Consider the following 10009-nt stretch of genomic DNA (forward strand, 5'->3'; position numbering starts at 1 on the left):
ATGCGTGGGAATCGAGGAAGCGAAAAAATGAATATGTGGCAGCATAGATGCCTCGATTTTCGGGAAATTGTTAAAAAAGGGATATATATATGTTGAGATTTGGGCCTTGCATAATATTAATGACAGGTGACGTCACGTCATGTTATCGCAATCCTAGGAGATGACGTCATGGCGGGTTACAAGATCTTGCAAGATCAGACGAAGAAGCATTTTTTCTAAGTGTTGAAAGATTGATATGAACAAGTTCACGTCAACCTGGGGCCTAATGTTGGGGATATAACTATTGGGTATGACCCACCCAGGAGGGGCCAGGTCATACCGCTGGCGGTTCATAAAAAGCAAGGCCCATGAGCATGCCGAAGATGGCGGTTCGCGAAGCAGGCTTACTGAAGGCCCGAAACCCGATGGCGACTTAAAGCCCACATGTGTAAACCGCCATATATGTGTGACTTGTGTTGTAAGGCACATGTAGTTAGTCACCGGGCCGGACACGTTGTGTATGAGCTGACCGGGACTCCATGAGCCGCTGGGCGTCAGCCTGTGTATATAAAGGGACGACCTGGCGGCGGCTTAGGGTAAGAAAAAAGAGATCGAGAACTAGTTCAAGCGTATTCGCTCCCTGGTAATTGAAACCCAAGCAATACCACCTCAAACTGGAGTAGGCCTTTACCTTCACTGCAAGGGGCCGAACCAGTATAAAATCCATATGTCCTTTGTCCCGTTTAACCCCTTTAAGCTAACCTAGTTGTGATGGCTCCATGACTAAGTCCTTCTGCCAGGACATCTGCCGTGACAATTTCATGACAAGAACTATGTATGTACTTTGGTTTTAATGTGATGATGAACTTCTATTAATTTGGTCACTTATCTATTCATGATGTTCTGTAATGGTTTTTGACACACTTAGTTATATATAATGCACACATATGAACCGACAATGGATGTACGGTGACAGACACACCTCCGAGTACATTAAGGGCGTGCATAATTTTCTCGGAGTGGCTGAGGCAAACAAGCAGAATGGTTTTATGTGTTGTCCATGCCCTATATGTGGGAATATGAAGTCTTACTCTGACTGAAAAATCCTTCACACCCACCTGCTTTATAAGGGTTTCATGCCACACTATAATGTTTGGACCAAGCATGGAGAAATAGGGTTTATGATGGAAGACATCGAAGAAGAAGAGGACGATGACACCTATGTGCCCCCTGAATACGGTGATGCTGCAACGGGGGAAGCTGAAGATCAAGAGGAACCAAACGATGTGCATCATGATGATCTCCACCGGGACGACATTGTTGACGCAAGGAGACAGTGCGAAAGTGAAAAGGAGTAGCTGAAGTTCGATCGCATGTTAGAGGATCACAAAAAAGGGTTGTACCCCAATTGCGAAGATGGCAACACAAAGCTCGGTACCGTACTGGAATTGCTGCAGTGGAAGGCAGAGAATGTTGTGCCTGACAAAGGATTTGAGAAGCTACTGAAAATATTGAAGAATAAGCTTCCAAAGGATAACGAATTGCCCGACAGTACGTACGCAGCAAAGAAGGTCGTATGCCCTCTTGGATTGGAGGTGCAGAAGATACATGCATGCCCTAATGACTGCATCCTCTACCATGGTGCGCACGAGGATTTGAACGCATGACTGGTATGCGGTGCATTGCAGTATAAGATCAGATGAGATGACCATGGTGATGTTGATGGCGAGCCCCCCCAGGAAGAGGGTTCCTGCGAAGGTGATGTGGTATGCTGCTATAATACCAAGGTTGAAACATCCGTTCAGAAACAAAGAGCAAGCCAAGTTGATGCGATGGCATAGAGAGGACCGTAAGAAAGACGAGAAGTTGAGAGCACCCGTTGACGGGTTGCAGTGGAGAAAAATCGAGAGAAAGTACCGAGCTGAGTTTGCAGGTGACCCAATGAACGTATGGTCTGGTTTAAGCGTGGATGGCATTAATCCTTTCGGGGAGCAGAGTAGCAATCACAACACCTATCCCGTGACTCTATGTATCTATGACCTTCCTCCTTGGTTATGCATGAAGCGGAAGTTCATTATGATGCCAGTTCTCATCCAAGGCCCTAAGCAACCCGACAACGACATTGATGTGTACCTAAGGCCATTAGTCGAAGAATTTTACAGCTGTGGAATAGAAATGGTGTACATGTGTCGGATGAGCACAAACAGGAGGAATTTGACCTGCATGCGTTCCTGTTTGTAACCATCAATGATTGGCCTGCTCTCAGTAACCTTCCAAGACAGACAAACAAGGGATACCACGCAAGCACGCACTGTTTAGCTGACACCGAAAGTATGTACCTGGAAAAATGCAGGAAGAATGTGTACCTGGGGCATCGTCGATTTCTTCCGACCAACCATCAACGTCAAAAGAAAGGCAAGCATTTCAAAGGCGAGGCAGATCACCGGAAGAAGCCCACCATGCGTACCGGTGATCACGTACTTGCTATGGTCAATGATTTACACGTAATCTGTGGAAAGGGTCTCGGCGGAATATCTGTTCTGAATGACACCGAGGGATGCGCACCCATGTGGAAGAAGAAATCTATATTTTGGGACCTACCCTACTGGAAATACCTAGAGGTCCGCTCTTCAATCGACGTGATGCACGTGACGAAGAACCTTTGCGTGAACCTGCTAGGCTTCTTGGGCGTGTATGGGAAGACAAAAGATACACCGGAGGCATGGGAGGACCTGCAATGTTTGCACGAAAAAGACGACATGCCTCCAAAGCAGTATGAAGGTCCTTCCAGTTACGCTCTTACCAAAGAAGAGAAGGAAATCTTCTTTGAATGCCTGCTCAGTATGAAGGTACCGGCTGGGTTCTCGTCGAATATAAAGGGAATAATAAATATGCCAGAGAAAAAGTTTCACAACCTAAAGTCTCATGACTGCCACATGATTATGACGCGACTGCTTCCGGTTGCATTGAGGGGGCTTCTACAGGAAAACGTTCGATTAGCCATTGTGAAGCTATGTGCATTCCTCAATGCAATCTCTCAGAAGGTGATCGATCTAGAAATCCAACCAAGGCTAAGGAGTGATGTGGCGCAATGTCTTGTCAGTTTCGAGCTGGTGTTCCCACCATCCTTCTTCAATATCATGATGCACGTCCTAGTTCATCTAGTCGATGAGATTGTCATTCTGGGCCCCATATTTCTACACAATATGTCCCCCTTTGATAGGTTCATGGTAGTCCTAGAGAAATATGTCCATAACTGCGCTATGCCAAAAGGAAGCATCTCCATGGGCCATCAAACAAAGGATATCATTGGGTTTTGTGTTGACTTCATTCCTGGCCTTAAGAAGATTGGTCTCCCTCAATCACGGTATGAGGGGAGACTGACTGGAAAAGGCACGCTTGGAGGGGACTCAATAATATGTAGGGACGGGCATTCTTGGTCTCAAGCACACTACACAGTTCTACAGAACTCTACCTTGGTGACCCTGTATGTCGATGAACACAAGAACAGTCTGCGCTCCAAACACCCGGAGCAGTGTGCCGACTGGATTACATGTGAACACATCAGGACTTTCGGCAGTTAGTTGGAAACACTTCTCAGAGGTGACAACAATGTTTCTGATGAGCTGTACTCGTTGCCCAGGGGACCATCTTCAACTGTATTGACTTACAAAGGATACGAGATAAATGGAATACATTTTACACGATCGCCCAAGATCAAAAGAGAACCAACCACAACAGCGGTGTCCGCTTTAATGCGGCAACCAAGAGCGGAGAGGACACATATTATGGTTACATAGTGGACATATGAGAACTTGACTACAGGCATGATTTTAAGGTCCCTTTGTTTTAGTGCAATTGGGTTAATCTGTCAGGAGGCGGCGTATAGGTAGACCCACAATACGGAATGATAACAATGGATCTGAACAATCTTGGGTACACATACGAACCATTCGTCCTAGCAAACGATGTGGCGCAGGTTTTCTATGTGAAGGACATGTCTACCAAATCGACAAAAAGAAAATATAAGGAAGCGAATACATCATACGATGAGCCAAAGCACCACATAGTTCTTTTAGGAAAAAGAGACATCGTGGGATTGGAGGGCAAGACAGACATGTCTGAAGATTATGAAAAGTTTCATGAAATTCCTCCCTTCAAAGTCAAGGCTGACCCAAGCACCCTGTTAAGCGATGAAGAATATCCATGGTTACGACGCAATAAGCAAAGGACACAAGCGAAGAAAAAATGAAGACAGAAAGGGTTGAAAATTGGTGATGTGGCTTTGAATGGTTCATTTTGAACACAAAAAAGTCTAGAGTTCAAATAAGTTCAAAAGATGAAATCCCTTTGTAATAGATGAGTTTTCGTCCGAAACCCTGATACTTAGAAAGAGATTGTCCATTTTGTACACGAAGTGCGTCCAATTTTTGCCGTAACCCTCTCAAATTTTCAGCACATGCTATGTGGGTGAAATGATGATACTAGGCCAATTTTCAACCTCTCCAGAGTTCATTTAAAGTGCTTTTCAATTCCAGGGTCATTTAGCTCAAAAAATCAGTAAATTCATGAAAAATAACAGATGAAGTCAGAAAGGGTTGAAAATTTATGATGTGGCTTTGAATGGTTCATTTTGAACACACAAAAAGTCTAGATTTCAAATAAGTTCAAAAAATGAATTCCCTTTTGTAATAGATGAGTTTTCGTCCAAAACCTTGATACTTCGAAAGAGATTGTCCATTTTGTACACGAAGTGCATCCATTTTTTCCGTAACCATCTCAAATTTTTAGCACATGCTATGTGGGTGAAACGATGATATCATGCCAATTTTCAACATCTTCAGAGTTCATTTGAAGTGCTTTTCAATTTCAGGGTCATTTAGCTCAAAAAAAATCAATAAATGCATGAAAAATAATAGATGAAGTCAGAAAGGGTTGAAAATTGATGGTGTGGATTTGAATGGTACATTTCGAACACACAAAAAGTTTGGAGTTCAAATAAGTTCAAAAAATGAAATCCCTTTGTAACAGATGAGTTTTCATACGAAACTCTGATACTTCGAAAGAGCTTGTCCATTTTGTTCACAAAGTGCATCCAGTTTTTGCCGTAATCCTCTCAACTTTGTAGCACATGCTATGTGGGTAAAATTATGATACCATGCCAATTTCAACCTCTTCATAGTCCATTTGAAGTGCTTCTCAATTTCAGGCTCATTTAGATCAAAAAATCAGTAAATGCATGGAAAATATCAGATGAAGTCAGAAGGGGTTGAAAATTGATGATGTGTCTTTGAATGGTTCATTTTGAACACACAAAAAGTCTGGAGTTCAAATAAGTTCAAAAAAAAGAAATCCCCTTGTAACAGATGAGTTTTCGTCCAAAACCCTGATACTTCGAAAGAGATTGTCCATTTTGTACACGAAGAGCATCTAGTTTTTGCCGTAACCCTCTCAACTTTTTAGCACATGCTGTGTGGTTGAAAGTATGATATCATGCCAATTTTCAACCTCTTCATAGTTCATTTGAAGTGCTTTCCAATTTCAGGGTCATTTAGCTAAAAAAATCAGTAAATGCATGAAAAATAACAGATGAAGTCAGAAAGGGTTGAAAATTGATGATGTGGCTTTGAATGGTTCATTTTGAACACACAAAAAGTCTGGAGTTCAAATAAGTTCAAAAAAGGAAATCCCTTTGTAACAGATGAGTTTTCATCTGAAACCCTGATACTTCGAAAGAGATTGTCCATTTTGTACATGAAGTGCATCCAGTTTTTGCCGTGACCCTTTCAACTTTTTAGCACATACTATGTGGGTGAAATGATGGTACCATGACAATTTTCAACCTCTTCAGAGTTCATTTGAACTGCTTTTCAATTTCAGGGTCATTTAGCTCAAAGAATGAACTAATAGGAAAAAGAATGGACTGGAAATCTGTTATCAAATCTAATAGCAAACATAATAAAATAAAAGAATGAACTAGAAAACTTTAATGTAACTCTAATAGAAAAAAGAATGAACTAGAAAACTTTAATGAAACTCAATAGCAAAAGGAATCAACTAAAAAGCTTTTATAAACCTCTAGTATTGTTGAAACTAAAATTTTATAAAATTTATGCAACTAAAATTATCAAAGAATTTTCTGTTCAAAACATTAAAAGCAAAAATAATTTTCATAAAGAACTTCTTTTGTAAGAAACTTTAATAGAAAAAAGAATTATCATAAATATTTTTGTTGAATATAATGATAAAACACAGTAATATTAAATAGCAGGAAATAGAATCACTCCAAAATCTATTTTTATAGTAAAGTTAATCACAAACTAGTGATTCACACAAATTCCAAAGAATTCAAATTGGAAAACTAATGGCACTAACAGAAAGTTTATAATTTTTATTACCTAAAAGCAAAAAGAATCACTGAAAAACATTAAGTATTTTGTTGTGAGTAGAAACAAAATAAAATAATAAAGGAAAAAAGAAAACAAAAAACTATAAAATAAATGCCACCTACTAGGCCACCATGGCCTGAATAAGACTAGCAACCCAACCACGGGCCAGGATTCAGGCCCGCAGCAGGTCCAGTAGGCCCAAGGGCAAGGAGTGACAGAGTGGGCCCGAAAGCCTGCAGTTGAGAGGAGCTCGAGAGGGTGGGCGCAGCAGCGCTTATAAACCACTCTCGAGCTCTCTCAACTAGCAAGGTGGGACTAAACATCCCACCGCACCGCGCCAGCGCAAGGCCTTTGGTCCCGGTTGGTAGCACCAACCATGACGAAAGGGGTGCATTTGTATCAGTTCGTGGCACCAACCGGGACCAATGCCCCCCTTTAGTCCCGGTTGGTGCCACCAACCGGGACCAAAAGGTCTCCGTTTCCCGCCCTTTGGGCTGCTGAAAAGAGACCTTTGGTCTCAGTTCGTGCTACGAACCGGGACCAAGTGGGGGCATTGGTCCCGGTTGGTGCCACGAACCGGGACCAATGTTTCGTGTATATAAGAAAAACTTAGCAGTCTCTCCAAAAATCACTTGTCTTCTCCGCCCTGACGCCCAACTACTCCTCATCGATCGCTGTCGCTGCCGAGCCCTTCCCCGACGCCATCAGGCTGCTCCAACTCGCCATCGTCGCCGTCGCCGTCAGGCCCGCCGCTGCCCGCCCTGCCGCAGTCATGGCCCGCCCTGATGCCACCCGGCCCGACGCCGACGCCGCCCCACCCGCCCCTGCCCACGCCGACGCCAATGCCGCCCGGACCCGACGCAGCTCGGCCCGCCCGGACGCCTCCTTTGTGAGCACCGCGCTCCTGCCCCCCGCCGCCACCGCATTGCTTTTTTATATATGGTTTTCTATATATACATTCTTTATTTTTATATGTATGTATGTACTTTTTAAAAAATTTATTTGTGTGGGAAAGAGGAAGAAGGAAGAAGGAAGAAGGGAAGAAAAAGAAGGAGAGGAAAAAGGGGACAAAAAAGAGAAGACGAGGAGAAAAGATAAGAAGAGAAAGATGGAGAAGAAGAAGAGGAGAAGAGGAGAAAAAATAAGAAGAGGAAAAAGAAGAAAAAATAGGAGAAGAAGAAAACAAAGATTAAATAAATCTATTTTTTCTTCTTCTCCTCTATTCCTTCTTCTTCTCTTTTTTTCTTATTCTCCTCTTTTTTTCTTCTTCTTCCTCTTCTTAATTTTTATCGGGAACGAGGGTGTCGACAATCGCCGAGTGATCGAGGGTCGCCGAGGGGTAGATGGTCGAGGGTTGCCGAGGGTTCGAGGGTCAAGGAATGCCGTGGGGTCGAGAGGTTGCCTTGTGTCAAAGTATGGGAGAAATCCATGGCTTCATCATTAGCCGGAAGTAACTGGGGCATGATGGTACGAAGTTCTCCAAAGTTATTTTGGAACGTAGTCCCGGATAGGATAATTCGCCTTTTGGTATGAATTTCAGCAAAGCCCTTCCAAATACCGATATTCAGAAGGCTCTTGCTGAACTTTGTACCAAAAAGTGAGTTATCCTATCTGGGATTCCGTTCTAAAATAACTTTGGAGAGCTTCGTACCACCATGCGCCTGTTACTTTCGCTTAATGATGAATCCATGGTTTTGTTGAAACCTTTCACACTAGACAAACATGACATATACAAGTGTAGATGAGATCAGGAAAAATAGGGACCATTTTTTGCACATCCAGAATGGCGCCATTTTGTTAAATCCCTTGTCGGTCCGGACGTTGGACATGACATGAGGGGGTCGAGGGTCGGGAACTAGGGTAGAGGGTCGTGGATCGTCGAGCGGTTGAGGGTCGTGAACTAGGGTAGAGGGTCGAGTGTCACCGATGGGTAGAGGGTCGAGGGCCACCGAGGGGTTGAGGGTCACCGAGGGTTCGAGGGTCGAGGGTCGTCAAGGGGTCGAGGGTTGAGGAACGCCGAGGGGTCGAGAGGTTGCCTTGTGTCAAAGTATTGAAGAAATCTATGGCTTCATCGTTAGTCGGAAGTAACCGGGGCATGATGGTCCGAAGTTGTCCAAAGTTATTTAGGAACGGAGTCCCAGATAGGATAATTCACCTTTTGGTACGAATTTCAGCAAAGGCCTTCCAAATAGCGATATTCAGAAGCTCTTGCTAAACTTGGTACCGAAAAACGAATTATCCTATCTGGGACTCCGTTCCAAAATAACTTTGGAGAGCTTCGTACCATCATGCGCCTGTTACTTTTTCCTAATGATGAAGCCATGGTTTTGTTGAATCCTTTGACACTAGACAAACATGACATATAGAAAGGTAGATGAGATCAGGAAAAGTAGGGACCATTTTCTGCACATCCAGGATGGCGCCATTTTGTTAAATCCCTTGTCGGTGCGAACGTCGGACATGACATGAGGGGGGACGTCGAACATGACATGAGGGGGTCGAGGGTCAGGAACTAGGGTAAAGGGTCATGGATCACCGAGCGGTCGAGGGTCGTGAACTAGGATAGAGGGTCGAGGGTCTCCGAGGGGTAGAGGGTTGAGGGTCGCGAAGGGTTCGAGGGTCGAGGAACACCGAGGGGTCGAGAGGTTGCCTTGTGTCAAAGTATTGAAGAAATCCAGGGCTTCATCATTAGCCAGAAGTAACCGAGGCATGATGGTACGAAGTTCTCCAAAGTTATTTTGGAACGAAGTCTCGGATATGATAATTCGCCCTTTGGTATGAATTTCAGCAAAGGCCTTCCAAATAGCGATATTCGGAAGGCTCTTGCTGAACTTTGTACCAAAAAGCGAATTATCCTATCTGGGACTCTATTCCAAAATAACTTTGGAGAGCTTCGTACCATCATGCGCATGTTACTTTCACCTAATGATGAAGCCATGGTTTTGTTCAATCCTTTGACACTAGAAAAACACAATATATAGAAGGGTAGATGAGACCAACTTAAAATAGCGTTGTCATTGAGGCCACCCCAAACCCTAGAAGCGTTGCTGAGGCCACCCCAAACCCTAGAAGCATTGCCGAGGCCACCCAAATTTACCAAGTTAAAAGAGCGTTGTCATCGAGACCACCCCAAACCCTAGAAGCATTGTCGAGGCCACCCCAAACCATAGAAGCGTTGAGGCCACTAATATGATTCCTTGTTGTGATTAGCTAGCTAGGTCTACGTTTGCCACTAATATATCTATCTGTCATGTTTGTATATTAATTGCCATGTTGTAATATTTGCAGAAACTATGGAGCATCGAGACTTGGAAGTAGAACAGTTGTTGGGGGACATAATCCGTGATGGAGGTGATTTCTTGTCGTATCTCAGTGACACCGATGGTCTGGAAGGAGAGGGTGAAGCAGGCTCCGGTGATTGAACAATGGAGGAGGAAGGACATGATCATGATGGCTCCGGTCACTGAATGTCGATGGAAGAAGGAGACCCTAATGACGACTCCGGTGACCGAATGGAGTCCGACTAGGTATATATATTAATTAAGCATGTGCTGACTAGCTAATTGATGCATTAATTGTTTTGGTATGTACACATATTACCTCTCTTCTTTCTTCTTTTCTAGCACACCGGATTGAGCCAA

General features: G+C 43.7%; 1 pseudogene; it reads left to right on the top strand.

Moving 5' to 3' along the window:
- The first annotated feature begins 926 nt into the window (after nt 1-926).
- LOC147960316 (uncharacterized) lies at nt 927-9686 on the top strand (annotated as a pseudogene).
- Nucleotides 9687-10009: the final 323 nt, after the last annotated feature.

This window comes from Triticum urartu, chromosome 7A (genome assembly GCF_056163025.1).
Source record: "Triticum urartu cultivar PI428250 chromosome 7A, HENAU_Tu73, whole genome shotgun sequence".
Taxonomy (NCBI): Eukaryota; Viridiplantae; Streptophyta; class Magnoliopsida; order Poales; family Poaceae; genus Triticum; species Triticum urartu.